General features: G+C 44.2%; 1 protein-coding gene across 1 annotated transcript in view; it reads left to right on the top strand.

Moving 5' to 3' along the window:
- Positions 1-2,576: 2,576 nt before the first annotated feature.
- Positions 2,577-10,276, top strand: part of RIT2 (Ras like without CAAX 2) — a 276,869-nt gene continuing 269,169 nt past the window's right edge. The window contains exon 1 of the mRNA XM_050943714.1: positions 2,577-2,670. The gene's annotated coding sequence lies outside the window, so the exon portion shown is untranslated. The remainder of the gene's footprint in view (positions 2,671-10,276) is intronic.

The raw sequence follows: 10,276 nt of genomic DNA, 5'->3' as shown, positions 1-10,276 counted from the left end.
TTCAATACAATAAGATCTCTTTTCTTTATATCTAGGTACTTCCAAGAGGCTGGGTCATTACTGCACAACCCTTCTTTGTCATTCCCACCTATAGCAGCAGGACTCGTTGACTGTACCGGTTTCTCAGTTGTAGCAGTGTTACTGCTGTGTTCTCCATTGTCTAGCCAAAGAGGCTGGATTTCCTTCTCTTCCTCCACAACAACCATAAAACTGTTTTCTGAATGTGTTAATATTTCGGATTCCTCACACACTTCCTTTTCTTTTTCTCTTACAACACCACTTTCACTTCCCACTTCTGAAGAGGCTTGAATGTGAGCATCGCTCAACTCAGTTAACTGACTTGACTTGGATTGTGCCTGAAGAAATTTGTGAAGAGTTATTTTTCCCTTTTCTTCTTGCGTCCGTCTAGCTATCTTCTGCTTTCTCTTCTTAAATCCTGAAAGATATGTACGTTTCATTTTTCTAACCCCATGATCGTTGACTATGTGATGATACCTGCAAACAAATTAATTCCCTTGGTATCTTTTTGTTAGTGTGACACTGTGTACCGCATAATGCTTTATGGGAATATGATGTAACTAGAATACGATATACTGAATCTATGCTACATATGCTATGTAACATATCTATATAAAGGCTATGATCCACTGAATCTATTCATCTATTAATCCTATCTGCACGCATGTATCGTTTTTAATTCAAAATATTGGCTGTGTACTGGCTTGATTTCTAAATAACCTTAGTAGCGCATTTGGTCAGTTCCTGGAGAAAGGAATGTTGAAGTTAAGTACCTAATCAAAAGACCAAAAAAAGAACAATGGATCTTGGAATGCTCCAATCCAGATAAGAAGTCTACTTGAGGACCCACAGCTGCTACCTAGCAAGAAACTGTGAGTCAAGCATGAACATGTCACTTGCCCAGGTAACTCCTAAACTCCATCTTGGAGCTGGATTGTGAGTGCATACAAGTGAGAGGTCTCCAGTCCATCAACAAGAAAATGTCTATTTAAACCCCTGGGAGACCCCTCCATGGTGGTCTTCAGCTGACTAAAGAGAGAGCCTCCCTACCTCCAAGGATACTTGAAAGAAACTGGAGCAAAGGACAGTAACTACAGGGGGTGCGAGTGATTACTGGACCCAGGCTAAAAGGAGATTAGTCTGTAAAAGGGAGCATTCTGGAACTGGTGAGGATCTTATCTTTATGTACTTTGATTAGACATAGGCCATGGCTACACTGAGGCTTTACAGCGCTGCAACTTTCACGCTCAGGGATGTGAAAAAAACACCCCCTGAGCGCTGCAAGATAGAGCGCTGTAAAGCCTCAGTGTAAACAGTACCGCAGCGCTGGGAGTGCCGCTCCCAGCGCTGCAAGCTACACTCGTAGAGGATGTGGAGTACGTGCAGCGCTGGGAGAGCTCTCTCCCAGCGCTGGTGCTGCGACTACACTTGCACTTCAAAGCGCTGCCGTAGCAGCACTTTGAAGTTTCAGGTGTAGCCATAGCCATAGATTTGCACATTTTATTTGGCTTGGTGACTGACTTTGTTCTGGCTGTTAGTACTTGGGACAACTTAAAATCCTATTTTCTGTATTTAATAAAATCACTTTTTACTTAATTAACTCAAAGTATGTATTAATACTTGGGGGAGCAAACAACTGTGCAGCTCTCTCTATCAGTGTTACAGAGGGTGAACAATTTATGAGTTTACCTTGCATGAGCTTTATACAGGATAAAACGGATTTATTTGGGTTTCGACCCCATTGGGAGTTGGTCATCTGAGAGTTAAAAACAGGAACACTTTTGTTAGCAGCTTTCAGGTAAACCTGCAGCTTTGGGGCAAGTAATTCAGGCCCTGGGTCTTTGTTGGAGCAGACGGATGGGTCTGCCCCAGCAAGACAGGGTACTGGGGTCCTGACCGGGCAGGGAAAGCAGGGATAAAATAAGTAGTCTCTGAGCATATCAGGTGAGGTGGTGGCAGCTCCCAGGGGGTTTCTGTGAGCCAAACCATCTCAGGGTAGTTAATTTAAAAGTTCCTTATGTACAGCATGTGTTCCCCCCCACCCCTCCCCATGTGGCTTACCACTGCCTCTCCTGGTCTCCCCACTCTCAGAGCCTCAACCACTTTGGTGCCCAGCTGCTGCCCTTGACAACGCTGCAGCAGTGTGGCTACGGCGTGACTGGAGATCACAGCCCTGCCCCCTTATCGCGTGGCTGCGGCTCTGACTCAGCGGAAGGAGGCGGAGCTCTGGCCCCTCGGGAGCCACGCCGCTGCTGCAGCGCTATCCAGGGATGTTCCTGGCTGGGTTACCGCCACGCCTATCCCCTCTTTTGGAGCCTCAGCGCTTGGCCCCTGGACAGTGCTGCAGCCTGGCTCCAGCGAGAGCGGAGCTCTCAGCCCCGCCTGCTTAGCTCGGGGCTCTGTCTCAGCGGGCAGAGGCAATGCTCAGGCTGCTGCTGTACTGTCTGGGGCTGCTCCTCCTGACAGCATGCTGAGGTGCCGGGGCCGGGGGAGTATCAGACAGTGTCATGCTGCCGGGGGCCCCTGCGGGGCCCGGGGCAAATTGCCCCACTTGCCCACCCCTCTGAACGGCCCTGGTTTTCAGGAGGCATTTGAATGGAGAAGAGGTAGTGGCTTGGCACATCAGAACTGAGCTGACATTCTCTGCTTCAGGTTTTCAAAGTTTTTTTCTTAATAGTAAGTTATGTAGAAACTATATGGCCCTAATTCAGTACGTTACGTAAGCATGTGCCTAACTTAGGCATGTGAGTCATTCCACTGAAACACACAGGAGTACGCACATACTTATTAAAATGACATGTATCTTTTTGATTAAGAGTCTAAATGACATAGCATAACTGTTCCCTATTTCCATTATGCAGTATCCAGGACTAGTAAGTTCAGAATCTAAACATTGATCTGAACTCCACCTCCCATAAGCCATATATTTCTCAATATGTTCAACAAGCTAATGTTAATTCCTAATAATTAGAGTTGGTTGAAAAATGAGACTTTTTTCATTTAAAAAGTCCCTCTTTTGTCTGAATGTTAATTTGAAATATTTTAATGAGCTCTGCTAATAATTTTACTAGAAAACTGAGTATAAAGCAAATAAAAATGCTACTAAAAACAGAAAACAAAGAGCAACTGTTAGCAACTTCACCCCAGGGCCTGTTCCAGGCCACAGCACGCCAAGCGTGTGCTTGGAGCGGCATACCGCGAGGGGTGCTCTGCTGGTTGCTGGAAGGGTGGCAGGCGGCTCCGGTGAAGCTCCCACAGCCATTCCTGCGGAGAGTCCACTAGTCCCGTGGCTCCGGTGGAGCATCCGCAGGCATGCCTGCAGGAGGTCCACCGTAGCCGCGGGACCAGCAAATGGCAGAGCCCCCCCACCCCCCCGCAGCATGCCGCCGTGCTTGGGGCGGCGAAATTGCTAGAGAAGACCGTGCTTCACCCTTGAATTGTTTTTAGTTATGTAAAGTACAACTGACATTTGTCTCTTTAAGAGTTAAAGAATTATTAATATGATGTCCAAGTAAGGAACAACATCAAATGGGGTGCCACAGAGCCTAACAATCCTTTTGATCACTGATGACCTACATGAAGGCACAAATGCAACTGTGAACAAATTTGCTGACAACATTGCATTCAGTGGGCTAGCAAACGTACCAGAGAGCAGATCCAAACAGCAGATTAACTTAGAGATATTAGAACAGTGGGTGATTTGCAGTGAGATGTTCATTGAATCCAAATACACACAGGGAAAAGAAATAAATTGCAGATCCGTACAGAAGAAGAGTCATATGGAAAGCAGCAATTCCGAGAGACAATAAGGAACTATTTAAAACTTAGAGCCATGATGGGACTGTGCACAAGTGGGGGAAATCATTGCCCATCTTCTTGGATGCATGTCTATATATAGGGATTTGCATGTAAGTGCTTACATGCACTTACATACTTACATGTAAATCTATATATATAGACATGCATCCAAGAAGATGGGCAATGATTTCCCCCTCCTCATGCACAGTTGCATTATGGCTCTAGATTTTAAATAGTTCGTTATTCTCTCTCTCTCTCTCTCTCTCTATACACACACCCCTATGCAAATCCCTGTATATAGACATCCATCCAAAAAAAGACACACTGATTTCCCCCACCACCACTGTTGCGTGTGTGTGTGTGCGCATGCATGCATAGTGCTTTGCTACATATCCTTAGTGTGAAAATAAAGTGAAGACCAATCAGAAAAGTTACAATACCTAGAGTACAAAACACATGAGCAGAGATGAAGGGAACTAAATTTACGTAGTTTAGGAAAGATTCATGGGGAACAAGCATAACATGATCAATAAATACCTTCAAAGTTACAGCATAAATGAAGGAAGCTTCTGATTCACAAGCTGTTAAGACAAGTGATAACCTGAGAAGAAGGAAGAAAAACATTAGCCTAGATAATGGCCAAATTCTTACAAGTAAGAAGAATAAGGAAGTGGAAGACTCCCAAGGGATACTTTTGAGGTATTGTCACTGTGGACATTCAGGAACAGATTAGACAAAATAGTAGAGGGAAAAAAGTAACAGCTTTCTTAAACCTAGTAGTTATTTACTTTCCAAGTTGTGTGATGTTTCTCTCCCTAGCTCCAAGTGAATTACAAAGCATGTATGAAACAATTTTAGTAAAGTGTTAAGAGAGAACTCAAGCAAAAGTAAATCCACAGTTCATATCAGAAGGACTCAGACATCCACAGCATCTTCCCAATCTCAAACGATATCTTCCAACTCATCTTTTGCCTCCTCAGCAGAAGCACTGAAGGACAGCTGGGTCGGGTGTGTGTGTAATAAGTATGTATATATTCATGTATATGCAGCACATGCTGTTGCAGATCTGTCTTTAAGTTTGCATTTCTTCAATGTCAATAAATCATATTTAAAATATATAATTGTCTATCCTTGAACATAATTAAAATTCTAGTCAATCTGCACAAATTCAGAAGTGACTTGAAATCATTAATGCCTGATATCAGCAGATCATAAATCATCTTTGAGACCATATTGGAAACCTAGAGAAAATAGCATTTCTAGTGACATACGCTGGGATCTGACCTGCAACTTCTATATTCTAAGAGAAGTTGTAGATCAGTCATTTACCAATTTATGTCACTACAATGAATACATTGGAACATGTGTTCTTCTTAGAATGGAATAAGCACATTCTAACTTGTTCCTCGTGATACTATTTGTATTTTCTGAGTTGAAAATAGGGATGGGCAAATGGGATGATAATGCCCTGGATTCCTGGGACAAACCTCCTTTTTCCTATCTACAAAGTAACTTTAGTTTATCATTTCAGAAGCCTCCATAAAATCTAGCTCTTTCAGGTAGCACTGGTTTATACTGCTGTCTCTTTCTCTGTGAATGTCCTTTATTCTCATATTTAAAATGTGTTCTTTCACTCTACCTACTGAAAAGTTGTTTCATATCTTCCTCTTTGTAGCCAGTCTCACCTTTCCTAGCCCATTGTTCAATGTGCTGGTATAATTTTGTGAGTTCACTGGAACAGAGGCAATGGACATCGTGCGGGCTGATATTAGGGATGGAACTGAAGTCCTCCAAGCTAAAGGTATTGTCAAGGTTTTTTCCCCCACTTTGAACTTTAGAGTACAAATGTGGGGACCTGCATGAACACTTCTAAGCTTAATTACTAGCTTAGATCTGGTAACACTGCCACCAGCCAGAAATTCAGTGTCTGGCACACTTCCTGTCCCCCCCTCAAACTTTCCCCTCCCTGGGTTGCCTTGAGAGGCTTCACCAGTTCCCTAGTGAACACAGACCCAATCCCCTTGGATCTTAAAACAAAGAGGAATTTACCATCCCCCCTCCTTTTCCCCCACCAATCCCTGGTGAGTCCAGATCCAATCCCCTTGGATCTTAAAACAAGGACAAATCAGTCAGGTTCTTAAAAAAAATCTTTTAATTAAAGAAAGAAAAGATAAAAATAATCTCTGTAAAATCAGGATGGAAAATACTTTACAGGGTACTCAGATTCATATAGCCCAGAGGAAACCCCCTCTAGCCTTAGATTCAAAGTTACAGCAAACAGAGGTAAAAATCCTTCCAGCAAAAAGAAACATTTACAAGTTTAGAAAACAAACATAAGACTAACATGCCTTGCCTGGCTTATTACTTACAAGTTTGAAACATGAGCGACTGATTTAGAAAGATTTGGAGAGCCTGGATGTACGTCTGGTCCCTCTTAGTCCCAAGAGCAAACAACAACAACAAAAGCACAAACAAGACTTCCTTCCACCAAGATTTGAAAGTATCTTGTCCCCCTATTGATCCTCTGGTCAGGTGTCAGCCAGGTTTACTGAGCTTCTTAACCCTTTACAGGTAAAAGGGACATTAACCCTTAACTATCTATTTATGACAGGCATATACCTCAACAGCTTTGAGCTGAAGAACCAGGATGTGGTGGTGGGAGATATAAAACGTACATCACAGAGTGAGATGTGTGACACTGATTCTGTCTGTGGGTTGCGCAGACAACCTGCCACTTGTTCTCTAACGTGCCATATAAACATTTATAGTGTTATTTAAATAATAACAATTTGCACCTGCGTAGGACCTTCCAATGAAAGATTTCAAAGTGTTTTACAAACCCTAATATAGTAAGCCACACTGTACCCTGTGAATTAGAAATGTTTTATTATCCCTATGCTACAGTGAGTAAACTGAGGCATAAGGCAAGGAAGGCAATCACCTAAAGTAATTGAGGATGTATGTGGCCAGGGCTGGCTCCAGGCACCAGCTTAGCAAGCAGTTGCTTGAGGCAGCCACTCCAGAGAGGGGTGGCATATCCAGGTATTCGGTGGAGGGTCCCTCACTCCTGCTCCAAGTGAAGGACCTCCCACTGAATTGCCACAGATCGCCATAGTGGCTTTTTTATTTTTGGCTGCTTGGCTGGCTCCAGGGGTTTTGCCGCCCCCTGTCTGTGGCAGACTAGTGATTTAACTGTTGGATGTTGTTTCTAATAAGAACCCAATTTACCAAGTGTTGAGCATCTCCTACAACATACCACGATCCTTTAACAAAAGGACTTGAAGGTGCTCACATTCCCTTACAATATAAGGTAATGTGCACCCCCAGCTCTCATACTCTGCCTAGCACTTAATCTATTATCATGCTGGCTATATCTCACCACATTGATCGTGGTAGGCTAGTGTGTGTCAAACACACTGTTTCTCAGGAAAGAATCTCATCAAAGCTCCAGGACTGTGCAGTAATTTCGCTGATAGTACTCAATTTCTTGTGGTGTCGGTAATTCAGTTCATCAGCTCATGAAACTGGGCTTCAGGGCTTCATCCTGAAGGTAGATTTTCCCCTCTATCCCCCAAAGAATTGTGGTGTGTGTGTGTGTGTGTGTGTGTGTTTGTTTTAAACACTTCTTCTGAATGCTATGGGTAAGATGAGAACATTAGGAGTGGAAGAGCAGTTAGTCCCCAATGTGCCATGTATATTCACTTATTAATAAATAGTTAACCTGTCTTTAAATCCATCATTTAAATCCAGGGAGCACAAATCACTTAAGATTTATATTTTGCTCATAATTCAAGATTTAAACCTCCAAGCTCTCTACCTAGTGACAAGAATCCTTATCCAGGTTAATTGATCAAGCTTTTCAAAAGTAAAGTCCTGCAGGCAGCAATCACATAGGATACACATGTGGTATTATCCTCTGATTATTTAATTCCACATCTCCAGAGCAAGAAGGCATCCCTAGGTGGAATATTGCTTTGCTCTGTCTCTGAGACACAGTCTCTTCTAGTCCTTCTCCTGGAGCAAGGCCCCTTACTGAAGGTGATGCCTCAAGGCGCAATCTTGTCTATACCACAATTTACAGTATTAACAGTTATGACATGTACTCAGCTGAAACAACTGAGATTTTAAATATTGAATGCATGCAATGAACTGCTTGCAAAAATATTCGAAAATTATAGAGCAAAAATTACCCTGAATGACAAACCTGACAGTCTGGCTATCTATTCATGAGCAATCCGTGCACTGCAAAAGAGGCAGTCCATTAAAAAAAATACATATATATATAATTCATTTTGGATTATTTGCCCAGATCTTCCCCACCTTTGCAGATGCTATTCTTTGCCAGGGACATATTTCTATTGATTCACATCCTGACAAATGTACCATTGAAATGGAACAGATACAGACAATTTTTAATGCAAATTTAGAATTCACAGATTATCGTATTATGCACCAAAAATTGTAAAGGCCCAAAAATTACAGCATCAGATATAGGTCAGCAATTTCCTCCTGTTATTATTATTGAGGTAGTTACATTGGAGGTTTTTACTACACTATGTGGATTACAATAAGTAGCTTCATATCATCACTTGTGCAAATTCTCTCAGAAGCAGCCTGAAAGCAAAAATCCCTGTTCTTGCCCTGTTACCCGCACACTCTAGGGCACCCTATCTTTAACTTTCCGTGGTTTAACAGCGTAACCTGGTTAATTTAGGCACTTCCACCCTCTTCCAGTTCCTAGGGCTCCGAGTGAAAGGCACCTACCCTTTCTCAGTTCCTACGGCTCAGGGTGTAATCTTCTGCAGGTTTGTGGGAACTTTTATCAGTGAAAGAGCCTTACACATGAATATCTTTAACCTCTATTATTAACAGTTACCAAGGCAGAATACACAGGCTAAGCACACAGTGTTCACCACTCCCAATAAGGTAGAAGAAGTTTTCCTGGTGGCCAGTCAGAATCAGGTCATCCAGGGCTCCAGCTTTTGTATGATATGATTGGCAGGGTGTTGAGGTCTGGCAGCTCTGATCTTGGCCTGTGTCCTGGAATTAGGTTCCGAAGAACTTCCTTTTGGATCCCAGTTTATATAGTTTAAACTTGGGTCCTGCTTAGTTTAAAATGATTGGTTAAGGTAGAGCTAAAGTTCTACAAAACAGTATTTTCACCAATCCCAGCCCGTTATGAAACAATTCCTTACCCAATCACACCCCCCCACCTTAGTTGATCTAAACCTTGCAAAATTAGTTATGCAACGGAAAGAAACAAAGAATCAGACAGAAACCATACCGATAAACAGTAGAGAAGTAGGGACCCTAAAAGCAAAACAATAAAGAAGTATAGATTTCACAATCACAACTGTTAAGTGATTTCTTGCCAGACATAATTCCATTCAACAATGTTTTCTTTAAACATCTAAAATCTATTTCTTTATCTGGTGATAGTGGGTACTATTAGGGCAGGAACACCTCCTTAACAGCCAAATATTGCATTGTTTTGATGCCATTTAGATGGAATGTGAGGATGTGACTCTCTGAGTGCTTGTCTACATCACAAAGTTGCAGCGCTGGTGAGGCGGTTACAGCGCTGCAACTTAGGAGGTGTACACATCTGCAGGGCATCACCAGCGCTGCAACTCCCTGTTTGCAGCGCTGGCCGTACTCCCGTTTTGTCTCGGGTGTAGAGGATCCAGCGCTGGTGATCCAGCGCTGGTAATCAAGTGTAGACATTTACCAGCGCTTTTCTTGACCTCCGTGGAATAAGCAGGTATCCCAGCATACTTGAGGAAGCCTCTGGTAATCAAGCTGGTCTCCTTCCCCGGTTTGCTCTCGCGTTCCCCGAACCCCCGAGCAAGCAGGTCTCCTTCCCTGCGGTTTGCAGGGTGGTTCGGGGAACGCGAGAGCAAACCGCGGCGAAGCTGGTCTCCTTCCCCGGTTTGCTCTCGCGTTCCCCGAACCCCCGTGCAAGCAGGTCTCCTTCCCTGTGGTTTGCAGGGGGGTTCGGGGAACGCGAGAGCAAACCGCGGCGAAGCTGGTCTCCTTCCCCGGTTTGCTCTCGCGTTCCCCGAACCCCCGTGCAAGCAGGTCTCCTTCCCTGTGGTTTGCAGGGGGGTTCGGGGAACGCGAGAGCAAACCGCGGCGAAGCTGGTCTCCTTCCCCGGTTTTCTCTCGCGTTCCCCGAACCCCGAGCAAGCAGGTCTCCTTCCCTGTGGTTTGCAGGGGGGTTCGGGGAACGCGAGAGCAAACCGCGGCGAAGCTGGTCTCCTTCCCCGGTTTGCTCTCGCGTTCCCCGAACCCCCGTGCAAGCAGGTCTCCTTCCCTGTGGTTTGCAGGGGGGTTCGGGGAACGCGAGAGCAAACCGCGGCGAAGCTGGTCTCCTTCCCCGGTTTGCTCTCGCGTTCCCCGAACCCCCTTGAAGCCGCCCAACAGCGCTGCAGTGTGGCCACATCTAACACCACTTGCAGCG

This window comes from Gopherus flavomarginatus, chromosome 3, assembly GCF_025201925.1.
Source record: "Gopherus flavomarginatus isolate rGopFla2 chromosome 3, rGopFla2.mat.asm, whole genome shotgun sequence".
NCBI lineage: Eukaryota > Metazoa > Chordata > Testudines > Testudinidae > Gopherus > Gopherus flavomarginatus.
This window is presented reverse-complemented; position numbering and strand designations above follow the sequence as displayed.